Below are 18,140 nucleotides of genomic sequence, written 5' to 3'. Positions count from 1 at the left end.
AGTGGACAGCGAGGAAGGCTTTCAAAGCTTGCAGAGGGATCTGGACCAAATGGAAAAATGGTCCAGAAAATGGCAGATGGAATTTAATGCAGACAAGTGTGAGGTGTTGCATTTTGGAAGGACAAATCAAGGGAGGACATACACAGTAAATGGTAGGGCACTGAGGAGTGCGGAGGAACAAAGGGATCTGGGAGTTCAGATACATAATTCCCTGAAAGTAGAGTCACAGGTAGACAGGGTTGTAAAAAAGGCTTTTGGCATCCTGGCATTTATAAATCAAAGTATTGAGTATAGGAGTTGGAATGTTTTGGTGAGGTTGTATAAGTCATTGGTGAGACCAAATTTAGAATATTGTATGCAGTTCTGGTCGCCGAACTACAGGAAGGATGTCAGTAAGATTGAAAGAGTGCAGAGGAGATTTACAAGAATGTCGCTGGGTCTTCAGGAGTTGAGTTACAGGGAAAGACTGAGCACGTTAGGACTTTATTCCTTGGAGCGGAGAAGAATGAGGGGAGATATGACAGAGGTTTACAAAATGATGAGGGGCATAGACAGAGTTAATGTAAGTAGGCTCTTTCCACCTAGATTAGGGGAGATAAGTACGAGAGGACATGGCTTTAGGGTGAAAGGGGAAAGGTTTAGGGGGAACATTAGAGGGAACTTCTTCACTCAGAAGAGTGGTGGGAGTGTGGAATGGGCTGCCATCTGATGTGGTAAATGCGGGCTCGCTCTTAACTTTTAAGAGTAAATTGGATAGATATATGGACGAGAGAGGTCTGGAGGGGTATGGGCTGGGGGCAGGTAAATGGGACTAGCAGAATAATGTTTCGGCACAGACTAGAAGGGCCGAATGGCCTGTTTTCTGTGCTGTAGTTTTCTATGGTTCTAGGTAGTGAGGCAGGTACAATTACAATGTAAAGAAGACATTTCGAAAGATGAAAGGTTTAGAGGGATATGGATCAAACCCAGGGAAATGGGACCACTCAAGTAGGCACCTTGGTTGGCATGGACGAGTTGGGTTGAAGAGCCTGTTTCTGTGCTGTATAACTCTATGACTATACTGATGGCCTCAACATGGATTTCTCTAACATCTAGTAACCCCACTCCTTTTTATTCCCCACCCCCATCTCTTTCTTTTCCATTATTCCTATGGCTCCCTTCCCCCACCTTGATGACCTGCCCACCTCCTCTCCTCCCATCCTCCATCCTTTATTCCACGGTCCACTGCCCTTTCCTACCAGATTCCTTCTTCTTCAGCCTTTTTCACCCCTTCTACCTATCACCTCTCAGTTTATCACATCTTCTCCCTCACTCCAACTCACACACCCACCGACCTTCCCCCTCTCACCTGGACTCGCCAGTCACTTGCGTGTCCCCCTCCCCCGACCTTCTTATTCTGGCTTCTGCCCTCTTCCTCTCCAGTCCTGTTGAAGGGTCTCGGCTCAAAACGCCGACTGTTTATTTTCCCTCCATAGATGCTGCCTGACCTGCTGAGTTCCTCCAGCACTTTTTGTGTATTGCTCCAGATTCCAGCATCTGCAGAATTCCTTGCGTCTCTGTGATTCCCTCAATAGTGCCAGCCCAGCTTTTCGATGATGTTTCCAGGTCTTAGTGCAGAACCACGTGCGCGCTCCGAATCTTCAACTCGCCACTCCCCGGCTCTTGCGAACCTCCCTCTCACCACCTCCCCAGTTAACGATCCCATGCAGAGGAAAAAGGCAGCACCGGGCGGAACGCTCGCATTTTGCATCAATCCCAGGGTTTTGCAAAGGTAAAGCGGACGTGCCCTCAAGAAAACATGCAGCCACAAAATATTCATTGCATCGCACCCTCCCCACTGCTGATGCAATGAATGTTTGTTAAACTAATCTGAACTATTTCTTAACTGGCACATGATTTACTTCATGTTCTTTCGTTTCTTGCTTATGAATTATATGGTGCTGGTAATTTTTAAGGTCGTTCTGATTGTTTAAAAATTGCCTCTTAATATTTTGCACCAACGCCAATTTACTGACTTATTAACTCAATATTAAGATGTGAATTGATGTATTTTAACACGTTAATAAATGCCAAGTAATTGAGAAGCTGGACACGACTTACAATGAGCGGGACGCTATGAATGACCTTTCATCCTGATTGTTTGTCTGTTGTTAAGTACGCGGCGTAACCGGGCAACCGGTGTCGTAGTGGGAGGGGCTAACGGTTGTGTGTTTTGTTGTTTATGTGGATTATTATGTGCATTAAATCGCAGCTCGGCTTCCTGCAATTGAACGGGGAAGGGAAGAGATAAAAAGGTCTTTTGCAAAAGTAGCGCGACTCTAATAAGAACCAGGCTTTTACTGACTCGCCCGGGGAATTACTCCCCCCGCCCCGTTACCCGGGCATTGATTGGTTAGAACTTACCCGGCAACGGCGGAGAGCGGATTTTTTTGATTGGCTGTCCCGCAAGGCTCGGTGGAAGGTCGACTGCCATAGGTGGAGTTGGCGAGTGATCGGGTGGCCGCGGTAAGAGGGAGAGCGTTGTCTCTGCCTGAGCGTCCACAGATTGTACCTGTGAAGAGTTGGAGGTGCGTTTGTGGTGTCTCATTGCCAGTGTTCTGTTCAAACGGGTGATAAAGTTTTGGGTGGGGGGTGGAGAGGAAGCATGGATGTGATGGGGGGCTACCTGTTCTGTATATGTTGGAGGGGTTCCTGGTGAGGCTGCTGGCTGCAAGTTTATTTTGTGCGTGTCTTTGCGCGCCCTGTCCTGGCTCTGGGCCTTTCTCTCCCTCTCCAGTCCTCCTGATGTCACAAAGCCACGCAGTGTGACAGCAGCGAGCTGGGCGTCAGGTTTTGGGGGGGAAAATAGGATGGGGGGGAACTTTTAAAGCTACCTGGAAATAGTGAGGGATTTTATCCATAAGGGTGGGGGGGGGGGGGGAAGAAACCCAGTAACATACACTAAGCTCACCCTGGGGAGCACGCAGCTCTCTTACCAGCATGTCTTCAGAGTTGCCTACGCGGAGGTGGAGTTGGGCAGCCTCTGACTTCAAGGTAAAACCTGTGTAAAATAAACTGCTGGAAATACTCAAGGTATAAACCAACATCAATTTTAATATTCATTTATGTCCTAAACAGCGATGTTTTTTGTTTATAAAGGTATTACGTTATTAAAGTAGCTAGCACCTTTTAAAAGTAATTGTTCTTGGGATAGCTCCATCTTTTAAAAAGACAAGTTTTCTGTAATGCAAATCTGGACGAACTTTTCTTTTAAAGAAAAGGCTTCAAGATTTTGCACAGGACAGAGTGAAACAATCATAAACGCCCACTAGTTGCTATAGCAACTGTATACTCCTGTGGTTGTTTTTCTAGGATCAAGCATCTAGGAAACTTCCTCATCAAAAGAAAGTTGTGAACCCAATTAACCAACTGTCAACTGAATTTTTAATTGCCCCTTTTGTGTAAATGAGGTATCATAAGAATGCAATGATTAATGAGTACATGAAAAATCTAAAAAGTCATTGTTCAATTAAAGAAATCATTGTATAGTTTGCAGTTGGAAAATTATGTGCTATTTTAGATGCCATATCTTGGTATTATTTTGTTGGACTGGTAATCCAACTTGAATCCCAATCCTCCTATAGCGGCTTGAGTAAATCATATAAATGTGATTCATGATCTTGTTTACACAACCATTGGGATGTTAGGAACTTAAAAAGAGAATTGAAGAGAACATCTATTTAAAGTTTTGTGCATACTTTGATGTTATTGAAAAATATTTGTTAACTTGTAATCTGAGACCAAGTTTGCAATACAAACTAGCCTGCATGTCTTAGGTGTATGATATGTTGGAAATTAGTCATTTTCATTATTTCATCTGGGTGACTGAACACCTCTTTCGCCATAGGTTTAATTCTTTCTTGATCATTTGAGGAACTCTTGTACGAGGAAATTTTTGGTAGGTTTACAGATAGTCATACAGCATGGAAACAGGCCCTTTGGCCCAACTCATCCATGCCAACCAAGATGCTTGTCCATGCTGACCAAGATGCAGACTAGCCAAATTTCCCTGCATTTGATTCATATCCCTCTAAACCTTTCCTACCCATGTACCAGTCCAAATGTCCTAAATGTTGTTATTGTACCTGCCTCAACCACTTCCTCCTGGAAGCTTGTTCTATATACATGCTTCCCCCCCCACTGTGGAAGAAGTTGCCCCTTGGCTTCCTATTAATCTCTCCCTTCTCACCTTAAACCTATGCCCTCTAGTTCTTGATTTCCCCAACCCTGGGGGAGAAAGATTATGCATTAACCTTATCTATGCCCCTCATGATTTTATACATCTCTTAAGATCACCCCTTGGTCTCTTATGCTCCAAGGAATAAAGTCCTAGCCTGCCCAACTTCTCCCTACAACTCAGGCCCTTGAGTCCTGCAGCATCCTCAAATCTCTTTGCACTCTTTCCAGCTTAATGGCATCTTTCCAATAGCGGAGTGACCAAAACTGAACACAATACTCCAAGGTGCTTGACTGGCAAAGTTTCCCAACTGGTGGATGGGCATCAATGTCTCAAAGTGACCAGTTTTCATTAATCTTAATGTCATCTCCTTGTTGGATAGTAGTGGAAATCCAACGTAAGATTTGTTTTCTATGGGTTATGAACATCATGTAAAAGAGCAGGGAGCTAAAATGTACAAACTAGTAGCAGCCATAGGCCCCTTGAATCTACTCTGCCATCTATTAAGGTCGTGGCTGATATGATTGTAACCTCCAATCTGCATTCTTGCCCACCCCTGGTAACCTAAAATCTTTGGTCATCAAGAATCTACCTCTGCCTTACATAGTCAGACTATGCTTCCACCATCCGGGAGGATGAAGGTTTCAAATACTTGCAACCACCTAAGGAAATAAATTTTGCCTCATCTAAAATGAGTGAGGCCTAGTTGTAGATTCTCCCATAAGATGTAACATTCTCTCCTCATCCATCATGTTGAGATTCATCTGTCTTGTTTTTCAATTAAGTCCCTTTTCACTCTTCTAGCCTTCAGTGACCTTCCCTCATAAGACAGCTGGCTCATTTCCTGTTATTAGATTAATAAACCTTCTCTGAATTACCAATACATTAAGATTGGACAAGAAGATTAGTATTGTACACAGTACTCCACGTGGTTGCACTGTCATCCTATATAATGGAAGCAGTCTGCTCCTTTTGTATTTAATTCTCTAATAATAATGTTCTGTTAGCTTTACAGATTCCTTGCACTACTTGTATATGAGCCTCTGGTGAATCATCTAGGACACCTGGATCCTTCTGCAATTCAGCTTTGCAATCACTTCACCATTTAGCAAAATACTACTTTTATTTTCCCTACTGAAATGGGCAATTCCTCATTTTGCCACTTTTTTTTGCCCGCTCACTTAACCTATATCCCTTTGTAGCCGCCTTGTGTCTTTACAATCTACTCTCCTATCTATCTTTATCAGTCTAGTAGTTAGTGTAATGCTATTACAGCGCTAGCGACCCAGGTTCAATTCTGGCTGCTGTCTGTGAAGAGTTTGTAAGTTCTCCCCGTGTCTGTGTGAGTTTCCTCCAGGTGCTCTGGTTTCCTCCACATTCCAAAGACATACAAGTTAGGAAGTTGTGGGCATGCTATGTTGGCACTGGAAGCATGGTGACACTTTGAAGTTGCCTCCAGAACACTATGCAAAAGATGCATTTCACTGTGTGTTTTGATGTACATGTGACTAATAAAGATCTTATTAACAAACTTGGCAATCATATCTTTGGTATTGGTTTATTATTGTCACTTGTACCAAGGTACAGTGAAAAACTTGTCTTGCATACTGATCGTGCAGGTCAATTTATTACACAGTGCAGTTACATTGGGTTAGTACAGAGTGCATTGATGTAGTACAGGTAAAAACAAAACAGTACAGAGTAAAGTGTCACAGCTACAGAGAAAGTGCAGTGCAATAAGGTGCAAGGTCACAACAAGGTAGATGGTGAGGTCATAGTCCATCTCATTGTATAAGGGAACCGTTCAATAGTCTTATCACAGTGGGGTAGAAGCTGTCCTAAAGTCTGGTGGTATGTGCCTTCAGGCTCCTGTATCTTCTACCTGATGGAAGAGGAGAGAAGAGAGAATGACCTGGGTGGGTGGGGTCTTTGATTATGCTGGCTGCTACACCAAGACAGCAAGAGGTAAAGACAGAGTCCAAGGAGGGGAGGCTGGTGTCTATGATGCGCTGGGCTGTGTCCACAACTCTCTGCAGTTTCTTGCGGTCCTGGGCAGAGCAGTTGCCGTGCTACATCCAGATGGGATGCTTTCTATGGTACATCGATAAAAGTTGGTGAGAGTCAAAGGGGACAAACTGAATTTCTTTAGCCTCCTGAGGGAATAGAGGTGCTGGTGAGCTTTCTTGGCTGTGGCGTCTACGTGATTTGACCAGGACAGGCTGTTGATGTTCACTCTCAGGAACTTGAAGCTCTCAACTCTCTCGACCTCAGCACCATTGATGTAGACAGGTGCATGTACACAGCCCCCTTTCCTGAAGTTGGCACCTTCAACCAAGTCACTTAGATAAATTGTAAGATAGTGAGACCCCAGTGCTGATCTGTGTGGCACCTCTTGCTACATCTTGCCAACCTGAATACACTTTATGCCCATTGTTTCTTATTAGACAGACAATCTTGTATTCATGTCAAGATATTATCTCCTACACCATGACGTTTTTGTTTACAATAACCTTTGTGGGACGTTATCAAATACCTTCTGGAAAACATGGGTTTTCCAGTGGACACTGGTAGCATATTACTTATTTCTAAAACACAGAAGGCCATTTGATCCATCACCCATGCTGGGTCCATGGAGAGTATTCCAAAAAAAAATTCCATTTCCCCTTGTATTCCCCATAGCCCTTCAACACTTGCTTTTATTTGTATCAACTGTCCTTTGCTTTTTACCAGTTACCTACACTGAGAGAATTTACCATACTAATGAACCTAATTGCAATTCTTCAAAGAACTTGGATCATAAGACATAGGAACAGAATTAGGCCATTTGGCCCACTGAGTCTGCTCTGCTGTTTGATCATGGCTGGTTTATTATTCCCTCTCAACCCCATTCTCCTGCCTTCTCCCCGTAACCTTTGACACTCTTACTAATCAAGAACCTCTACTTTAAATATACCCAATGATTTGGCCCCCACAGCTGTTAATTAATTCCACAGGTTCACCACTCTCTGGCTAAAGGAATTATGCCTCATCTGTTCTAGAGGGATGTCCTTTTATTTGGAGATTGTGCCCTCTGGTCCTAGACTCTCCCACTACTGGAAACATTCTCCCACTCTATCCAGGCCTTTCAATATTTGGTAGGTTTCAATGAGATACCCCCTCCATTCTTCTAAACTCCAGTGAGTACAGGCTGAGAGCCCTCAAACGCTCCTCATACATTAACCCTTTCATCCCTGGGATAATTCTCGTAAACCTTCTGGACCCTCTCCAACACCAGCACATCATTCCTTGGATATGGGGCCCAAACCTGCTCACAGTACTCCAAATGTGGTCTGACCAACACCTTTATAAAGCCTCAGCATTACATCTTTTCATATTCTAGTCCTCTCGCAATGAATGTTAACATTGCATTTGTCTTCCTTACTACTGACTCAACCTGCAAGTTAACCTTGAGGGAATCCTGAACTAGGACTCCCAAGTCCCTTTGCACCTCTTTCTGAATTCGCTCCCCATTTAGAAGATAAGTCCACGCACTTATTCCTTCTACCAAAGTGCATGACCATACAATTTCCTATGCTGTATTCCACCTGCCACTTCTTTGCCCATTCTCCCAACCTGTCCAAGTCCTTCTGAAGACTCCTTGCTTCCTCAACACTACCTGCTCCTCCAGCTTCCTTTATATCATCCGCAAACTTGGCCACAAAGCCATCAATTCTGTCATCCGGATCATTAATGTATTATGTGAAAAGCAGCAGACCCAACACTGACCGCTGCAGAACACCATTAGTCACTGGCAGCCAACCAGCCAAAACCCCCTTTATTCCCACTCTTTGCCTTCTGCCAGTCAGCCAATCTTCTATCCATGTTGGTACCTTTCCTGTAATACTATGGGCTCCTATCTTGTTTAGCAGCCTCACGTGCAGCACCTTGTCAAAAGGCTTTTGAAAATCCAAGTAAACAACATTCACTGAGTCTCCTTTGTCTATCCTGCTTGTTACTTCCTCAAAGAATTCCAACAGATTTCCCCCTCAGGAAACCATGCTGACTTCAGTCTATTTTATCATGTGTTTCCAAGTACCCCGAAACCTCGTGTTTAATAATGGACTCGAACATCTTACCGACCACTGATGTCAGGCTAACTGGCCTATAATTTCCTGTCTTTTGCTTCCCTCCCTTCTAAGAGTGGAGTCACATTAGTAATTTTTTTTCCCCCCAGTCCTCTGGAACCATTCCTGACTCTAGTGATTCTTGAAAGATCACTACTAATGCCTCCGCAATCTCTTCAGCTACCTCTTCCAGAACCCTGGGGTGTAGTCGGTCCAATCCAAGTGACTTGTCCACCTTCAGACCTTTCAGCTTCCCAAGCACCTTCACCTTAGTAACAGCGACTACACTCATTTCTGTCCCCTGACTCTCTCTAATTTCTGGCATGTTGCTGGTGTCTTCCACAGTGAAGACTGACGCAAAATACTTATTCAGTTTGACTGCCATTTCTGTTCCCCATTAGTATTTCTCCAGTGTCATTTTCCAGTAGTCCAATGTCCACTCTTGCCCCTCTTTTACTCCTTGTATATCTGAAAAAACCTTTTGTATCGTCTTTTATATTCTTACCTAGCTTACCTTTAAATTTCATCTTTTCTCCCCTTTAGTTGCCTACTGTTGATTTTTAAAAGCTTTCCAATCCTCTACCTTCCTGCTAGTTTTTGCAATATTGTACGCCCTCTCTTTTGCTTTTATGCTGTCTTTGACTTCCCTTGTCAGCCACGGTTGCCTCATGCTCACTTTAGAATGCTGCTGCTTTGGGATGAAGTAATCCTGCATCTTCTGAATTACTCCCAGAAACTCCTGCTATTGCTGCTGTACCGTCATCCCTGCTAGGGTCCCCTTCCAATCCACTTTGGCCAGCTCCTCTCTCATGCCCCTGTTGTTACCTTTTTAATCAACTGTAATATCGATTACATATGACCTTAGCTTCTACCTCTCAAACTGCAAGGTGAATTCTATCATATTATGATCATTGCCTTCTAAGGGTTCCTTTACCTTAAGCTCTATAATCAAATCTGATTCATTGCACAACACCAAATCCAGAATTGCCTCTTCCCTAGTGGGTTCAATCACAAGCTGCTCTAAAACGCCATCTCGTAGGCATTTTACAAATTCCTTCTCTTGGGATCCAGTGCCAACCTGATTTTCCCAGTCTACTGCATATTGAAGTCTCCCATGACCACCGTAACATTGTCTCTCTTACATGCCTTTTCTGTCTCCTGTTGCAATTTGTACCCCACATCGTGGCTACTATTCAGAAGCCTGTATATAAACTCCCATCTGGGTCTTTTTACCTTTACAGTTCCTTAACTCGACCCACAAGGATTCTACATCTCCTGATCCTACGTCACTTGTTAAGGATTTGATTAGTCTTTTACCAACACAGCCACCCCACCCCCCCTCTGCCCACCTGCCTGTCTTTTTGATAGGACATGTATCCTTGGACGTTTAGGTCCCAGCTGTGATCTTCTTTCAGCCACTACTCTGTGATGCCACAATGTCGTACCCACCAATTTCTAACTGCGCTATAAGCTCATCTACCTTGTTTCATATACTGTGTGCATTCAAATATAATACCTTCAGTCTTGTATTCATCACCCCTCTTCTCAAATTTGCCTCCATGTTGCCTGAAATTAAATTCTTATCCCTTTCTAAACTTCGTCTTATTTTTTGTGGAGACTTCAGGAACCTCTCCTTCCCTTTTACTTTATCCATATTTTTCCAATCTGTTGAATGCATCCCCCACTATTTAAATTAAAGCCCTATCCATGGCCCTAGTTATGCAATTCGCCAGGACCCTTGTCCCAGCATGGTGCAGGTGGAGCTCATCCCATCGGAACAGCTCTCTCCTTCCCCAGTACTGGTGCCAATGTCCCACGAATTCAGACCCACTTCTCCCACACTAATCTTTGAGCTATGCATTTAACTCTAATCTTATTGACCCTGTGCCAATTTGCATATGGCTCAGGTAACAATCCAGAGATTATTACCTTTTTGGTTCTACTTTTTAATTTAGTCCCTGGCTGCTCATATTCCCTCAGCAGAACCTCTTTCCCTGTTCTACCTATGTCATTGGTACCCACATGGATCATGACAACTGAATCTTTCCACCCCCATTCCAAATTCTTCTGCAGGTTGGCTGAAATGTCCGGAACCCGGGCACCAGGCAGGCAACACAGCCTTTGGGACTCTCAGTCCTTGCAACAGAATTGTGTCTATTCCCCAGACTGTACTATCCCCAATTACAACTACATTTCTCTTCTCTTCTCTTCCCCGCACCCCCCCCCCCACCTTGCATAATGCTATTACAGTGCCAGTGACCCGGCTTCAATTCCCACCGCTGTCTGTAAGGAGTTTGTATGTTCTCCCCATGTCTGCGTGGGTTTCCTCCGGGTGCTCCAGTTTCCTCCCACAGTCCAAAGACAATACAAGTTAGCAAGTTGTGGGCATGCTATGTTGGCGCCAGAAGCGTGGCGACACTTGCGGACTGCCCCCAGAACACTCTACGCAAAAAGTGCATTGCACTGTGTGTTTCGATGTACATGTGACTAATAAAGAAATCTTATCTCCCTTGAGCAACCAACACTTGCTGCAGATGTGGTCACCAGGAACCACAATGGGGTCTGCCAGCTCCCATATCATACAGCTGCAGCACATTCCTACTTTGTTTAATCAGTTGTAATTTGGTGTCTTTTTATTTAATTACCATGTTGTCATATCCTCATTTGACTCAACTATGAGCCTACTGAGCAATTAGTGCATCTGAGCAATTTAAAGAAGAAAGGTTGAGGGTCCTGCCTGGTTTTCTTCGAAACCTCTTGAGTCAAAGTCCCACTGTTACACTGGGCCACTCCTACAACGGCTGCTCCACTTGAGCTTACTTTCCTGTTATTGCCAGCTGTTGCCCAATTAGCTAATCAACGAGGCTTGCTCTTCCCGCTCTCGCTCCTGCGAAGTGTGAATGATATAAAGATAATTGGATTACTAAATTGAGAAGGCTGCAGAGTGCCTGAATGGGGATATTGGTAGGTTAAGTGGATGGGCAAGAAGTTAACAGATAGTGAATAATATGGGGAAAATGTGGCTATCCAGTTAGCCAAATCAGGAAGAATGGAATAAAATAAAGGTTTAGTTTAGTGAGACTACAAAAAGTTGTGGTTCAAAGTGATCTGTAGAGTGGAGGGAGATAGTGGTGGGTGTGATGGGTCCTATGCATGAAATGCAAAGTTAGTATAGATACAAAAAGTAATTGAGATTGGCTTTTATTGAAAGCAGTATGGAATATAAAAGTAGGGAAAGATTTGGTGCAGAGTTTTCATGAGTCTGCATCTGGAGCACTGTGCATATTTCTGGTCTTAAGGAATAGTATACTTGCATTGGAGGTACTGCAGAGAAGGTTCACTAGGTTGATTCCTGTGATAAAGGGTTTGTGTATGAAGAAAAGTTGGACTTAATGAAGTATAGAAGAATGAGAGGTGATCTTACTGAAACATGTAACATTCTGAGGGGGTCTGACAAGGACATTTTGCCTGGAACTAGGGAGCATAGTTTCAGAATAAGGGTTTGCTCATTTCAGACAGATAAGGGGGAACTTCTTTTGTGGGTTGTGAATCTTTGGAATTTCCCACCTTGATTGTGAAGTTGGAGTCATTGAATACATTCAAGACAGATTGACAGACCTTTAAAGCTCAAAGGAGTCAAGAGGTATGGGGAGAGAGTGCAAAGGTTTGTTGACACCAAGATAAGACTGAGGACCCAATTTGGCCTACTCCTGTATCTGTTTCTTATGTTCCAATAAACTGGACAATCATTTTGACTTTGCTTGATTACCTTAATTTTTTTTGATGGCCTGCTGCATGTCTTTAACTTTTAACATTTTCCTTCTGTCAAATGTTAAACCAACTGACCTGCAGTTTCTTTTTTTTTGGAGGAAAGGAATTACATATGTTATTTTCCAAACTAATGGAATTTTCTCTGAATTTACCAAACTTTGGAGACAATAAACAGACTAGAATTGGAGGAAGTTTGCACAGGATTTAAAAACTTGCTAGTACTGTGGAATATTGGGGTCAAAAGGTAACAGGTGGTTGAAGACTTCAGCAACGGAGGAGTAGAAGTAGATTTGGACTAAGTTACGGTGGTGGAGATGGGTGGTCTAGGTTATAGCACAACATGTTCCAAAGCACATCTTGGCACTGATAAGTTTAGGCAGTCTGATTTAATTTTGAGCAGTTGTTAAGAAGAGATGTGGGCTTGATAGTTAGGAAACAGTTTGTGACTGGGTCTGAAGAAAATGGCTTTTGACTTCTGAATATTTAGCTGGAGGAAATCTCTGTTCATCCAGCACTAGATATCAAACAAGTAGTGTAACAACTCTGAAATGGGAGGGGTTTGGTTAGATAGGGCATTCAACTGCATGCCATCCCACTGGTAACAGTGTGGGTGTGGAAAGAAAGCTCATTGCAAGTAAATATCTAGCTATGACTGAAGAGGTAAAATGAACATGGTTCCTCTCTGGTGGTTGACAATGGAAAGGAGCCAGTAAAGAGTAGTTTGGTTAACTGTCAAAGGATGAAGTCAAACTGAAGGATTAATTATCATTGTTGCAATTCACACAGGACGTCTTTGGTGTCATTTTGGTACTGTGAACATTGATTGGAAGGATTCATCAAGGAGTTTGGATGCAAAATTGGGATGTTATGGAAGGAAGGGTGATTGGACTTGCTGTAGTAGATTGCAAAGGTGGAGAAGATGGAGAAATTTTTGAGGATGGATGTGATAACAGCGCATTTTGGAGGAAAGAGTACTATTCCTTTGTAGTTGGCTCTAAATCCTATAATTACCTATTCAATATTGTAGGAGTACTTTCAGAAGGACTACAGAGATTCAAGATGTACAAACCTTGAGGGCCGTTGGGGGTGGACAATAATTGCTGACCAATGATGCCCATCTCCTTAGTAAGAAAAGAAAAACAAATGGAGAAAGTACTTGAAGGAGATGGATTTAAGAAGATGGTTTACTGTAAGAAGGAAGCTAGGTTTTATCTTTTTGGCAGAGGAATGGAGTCTTAGTGCTTTAGTCCAGCCAGATCTAGCAGAGGATAGCTAAATCTGTTCTGTCACATCCATATAGTGATAGTTCCTTCTGGTACAGGCAGGATGTGAGAGGTCAATGGTTTAAATGTGCAGTATCGGACTACAGAAATGTTGTGATTAAAGGAAGGACAAGAGGTTGGATGGATGAGATTTTGAAGTTAAAGTGAATGAGCTTCCAGTTGTGGTGTTTATGGGGGGGGGGGAGGCGCAGGGGGGAAGAGTGTGGTCTTGAGATGGCAGGAGATTGAAGGTAATCTGTAATTGAGATGATCCAAGGAGGGAGGTTATGTGAGGTGATATTTGGGTGAGTGGTAAAGATAAATTTCCAGTTGAGGGATGGGACAATGAGATTCTTGAAAAAGAAAGTGCCAAAATTCTTTTCCACCCTTCCCCCAGGCCTGCTTAACATTTGAAGAACCAGAATCAGCTTGTCTATTCACTGCAGTTTGAACTAGGAGTCAGCTGTATTTGTTTGAACATGCTTTTCCCTCTGGGATGCTATTCCATCTTCTCCAATACCCAATCTTCTTCCTGTGCAACTACAGGAGATGCAGCACCTGTTCTTTTACCATCACCCTTTCCTATTATCTACAGCCCCATATAGTCTTTCCAGGTTGTGCAGTGATTTACTTGTAGACTTCCAATATGGTAAGCTGCATTCGCTGCTCAAAGTGGTGATCTCTGCATCGGGGAAATCAAAAACTGAAAGGGTGACCATTTTGCAAAATACATGCATTCATCTATAAGCATGACCCTGAACTTCCAGTAGCCCATTACTTTTTTTTCCCATCCCAGTCCCAATTTGATCTGTCCTTGGCCTCCTACACCAATTATTTAAATCTCAATCTAAACGTGAGGAACAACGGTTCATTTTCCAAGGAGGCACATTACAGCCTTCTTGACATGATGCTAAGTTCAATATATTCATATAATCTGAATTCCAGCTTTTACATTGCACATTTCTAGCCTATGTTGTTTTCTTTTATTGTGTAATTTAAGATAATTTTGTTTATTGCATCTCCAATTATTCACTAGTCCCCTTAACAACCTCTTTCACCTGCAGTCTCGTCATTTAATTACCCCTGCCTTCCACCATGTCACAGACTTTGGTATTGCATCCATTCCCTGTGCCATCTGTAAATTTTCATTTTGAGGAAGGGGTACTTACCTGAACTGCTCTCTATGGATGCTGTCTGACCTGCTCAATATATCCAGCATCTTCTGTTTTGTTTCAAATTTCCACATGCAATATTTTGCTTTTGGTGTAGTTTTTATATGCTTACTAATTCTAATTTATATCCATAAAATTTTATGAAATGATTAAAATATTCCATTCAGTATCAGAACTCTGTTCATCTTTGTTCCTTCTAACTCATAGGCATTGGCATGGAAGGCTTTCTTCATGCAATAGAATAATAAAAGGCACTTTCCCAAATCTATATTTAGAATTTTAATGCAGCCTACTTGGAAGACAATTACATTGCCACTAACCTATTTAGAACATAATATCTTAGAATACATGTAAATTGCCTGTAGATTAATTGTGTTTTTTCTTGTAACAGGAAACTATAACAAATGACATAGAACTCTTGGGTCAGAATCTTGAATCTGAGTTAGCACTTGAACTCACAGGATTTAAAGACGAGGCTAGAAATAGCCAGGATCATAATTTTCAGCTAAGTTTTCAGGTGATTAATTTAGAACTGTCTTGTATATAGCTTGTTTTTTTAAAAACATTTTGCAAAAGAACTTGCTTAAGCATTTGGTAATTGCTTTCAGCACATTCCACGCATAGTTTGTGTGTATATGTATGCTTTATTGACTCGCATCTCAAGTTTTTAGAATGATAAAAGTGTTTCATGTCCTTTTGGAGAGTTTTAACAAGGTTTCTGTCTGCAGAGAAATTGCTTTTGTTTACTTTTTTCCACTTACAGGTGATGTGCTTTCCTGCCAAGGCCAATATTAATTGCCTATTCCCAAAAGAGAGAGATTATTGGGTTGGGTTCTTTGAACATGGAAGAAAGCAAGGAATTTTTGACCTGAAGGGGATAGAAATAAACTAACATTTAAAGGTTGCCAATAGTCCCTTGTTGAAAGACTCTTGTTATTTTGGTGGGAGATAGATTGCCCTTAATGAGATCGGTAAGGTATGTTGTCTCCCCTATAATTTGATCTGGAAGCCAGACTAGAAAGAATAAATTCCAAGCCAGCAAAAAAACAGTAGCCTGAAGTTTGTAGTCAACAGAACAGAGGTTCTCCTATTGACTGCAATACTGTATCACAAATCTGCAGTGATTTTCCTAGTTGGAGAGCCTAAAAATGCTAATGAAATGTACTTGGCATGTCTCAATCCCTGCCCCTGGCTGCTTTGTAACAGTAGCCATCAAATGAGAATTTGCCAGGTTTGGTAGGGGAGGGGTGGGGTGATTGATGGAGGTAGGGGTGTGTAAGGTTGCCAACAGGCCAATATCCAAGTATTTTGATGGAAAATTGGCTCCACTCTGTCATTATGGGATGCATGGATTTCTTATCACTTTTCTGATGCAGTACAAGTATTAAATTCCAAGTCAGTCCTATGAATAACTTTGGGGTACTCTTTATCCAGAGTCATTTGGAAGGGACAGGCTCAGGGTTTTGTGATTGGCTGGGAAATGATGGCTTTCTGTTACCGCTGAATTAATTGAAATTTATTTTGAGTGACTCTTCCAACTGTACTTCCGAGAGCTGCTGTCTTGGTGAAACAAATCAAGCCCTGTGCAGAACAACAAGCCAAGCCCACGGCATGTCTCGTGTGTTTGAAGTTAAATTTGGCAACCCAAATTTAAACCATGTTCTATGCCAGCAAAATCTAACCAAATGTCAGTGGTTCTTTCTCGTTTATAATTGTTGCCGTTCTGCTCCTGAAATAGCCCACTTGTGATTGAACATCTTGTCCTTTTCAAAGACCTTGGACATGTTATCATAAACAACAAAGACTTGAGTTTTCAAAGTAAGTTCTTGTTGCTTTTTGAGTTCTGGCTAAAGAAACGAGTAACTGGTAAGAATTTTCTATGCTGCACACCAATTACATTCATTGAGGACAAGTGTTCTCAAACACCTACAGTTTTTGTGTAAATCATAGTAATGTTAACTTTAATTTACTGTTCGTAACTGGAATCACACTGCAAGTTCAGCAATAGTTATGGATCATGCAAAAGAATTAATTTTTCAAATGAATGTCCTTACATTGCAATTAGAGGATAGTAGAGATGAGACACGAGATTCTGCAGATGCTGGAATCACACAAAATACTGGAGGAACTCAGCAGGTCAGGCAGCATCCATGGGGGGAAATAAACAATTGACATTTTGGGTTGAGACCCTTCATCATGACATCTAGGGTCTCAATTCAAAATGTCAACTGTTCCCCCCATGGATGATGCCTGACCTGCTGAGTTCCTCCAGTATTTTAGGTGTATTGCTGATAGTAGAAATGAGCTGCTTTTCAGGAATACATGATAACTAGGAATGAAATAATATTTGGGGTACCTTCATTTTTATGCAAAGAGTATGATGTTCCTTTGGTGTCCTGGTCAACATTCTTCCCTCAAGTAATGTTATCATATAAAGCTATTTTTATTCGTTGCTGTTTGGGTTTTCAATGTGCCTTTTTGCTGCTGCTTTATATTTAATTATTAATAAAACTCTTTGCAATATTTGAGGGAAATAAGCTGCTATGTTTACTATTGCAAAAAAAACAATTTTGTCTATTTTACATTTAACTATTTTTAAGTAACACCATATTGCAATTAAGTTGATGATATCACAGTTAGACCAGAAATGTTGCAATTGTTTTCCCAGGAGCTTTAAAGTAATAACATTTCTGAAAGTGCTGTACAAATGGGTTTTTCATAAATCTGAAATAAATTAAACTGACTATTTTTTTAAAGAATGGTGATTGTAGTTTAGATTTTCCTACAAACCTATCAAGACCACTCAAGATTTTAAAATTTCAATCAAGTCCCGTCTTGCTCTTCTAAACTCCAGCAGGTGCAAGTTGACCCTGTCCAGTCATTCCTCATAACATGATTATGAAATTCCATGTATTAGTCTAGAAAGCTGCCTTCTCTGACCTGCTTCCAATGCATCAACATTTATTCTTAAATAAGGAGGCCAGTACTGTACACACTAATGTAGATGTAGTTCCACCAATGCCCTAAATAACTAAAGCACAACTTACTTTTGTATTCAATTCCTTTAACAATAAGTGATCACATTGTTAACTTTCCTAATTAGTTGTGTGCTAGTCTTATACAAATAATGAACTCTGTCTCTGAGTTCTGCAATCTCTCCATTTGGGTATACAGTTTTTTTTCCCAGCTACAACGGATAATTTCATACCATGTGTGTCAGCTTAACCTAACTATATCCTTCTGTTCTTTGTGAGTATCTGTGATTTTGTGCAGTATCTGATTCAGTATGAGCAAGTAGCTAAGGAGTAGAAGGTATGGAGTTTAAACAGCTGAATGCAAAAAGGTTGCTTCTCAGTTATGTTGGGTGGTTGGTCTGGCATCGTGGACCACCAGGAACACAGTTAATGGCAAAAAAAATAGAACTCTGTACATATGGATACTGACCATATGTCTGTGGATTGCTGAATGGGCAATGTTGAAATACGGGAAGGGAAAATTTCTTCAAGAGGTGACTGCATAGGTACAAGGAGAATACAATCCTAGAAATAAGATGCCTTTGGAGCAATGAAAGGCACTTAATAAATGCCTGTTGCTTCTTGTATTTTCATGGATTTAT

General features: G+C 41.8%; 1 protein-coding gene across 2 annotated transcripts in view; it reads left to right on the top strand.

The window, feature by feature from the left end:
- The first annotated feature begins 2,486 nt into the window (after positions 1-2,486).
- The window catches only part of tsga10 (testis specific, 10), a 69,808-nt gene continuing 54,154 nt past the window's right edge, over positions 2,487-18,140 (top strand). Inside the window, exons 1-2 of one of the 2 annotated variants that reach the window (XM_052026355.1) lie at positions 2,487-2,567; positions 14,916-15,041. The gene's annotated coding sequence lies outside the window, so the exon portion shown is untranslated. The remainder of the gene's footprint in view (positions 2,568-14,915; positions 15,042-18,140) is intronic. The other variant, XM_052026356.1, reaches the window with a different exon arrangement.

This window comes from Pristis pectinata, chromosome 11, assembly GCF_009764475.1.
Source record: "Pristis pectinata isolate sPriPec2 chromosome 11, sPriPec2.1.pri, whole genome shotgun sequence".
Lineage (NCBI taxonomy): Eukaryota > Metazoa > Chordata > Chondrichthyes > Rhinopristiformes > Pristidae > Pristis > Pristis pectinata.
Note: the sequence above shows the minus strand (reverse complement) of the source record. Positions and strands in the feature narration are given on the sequence as shown.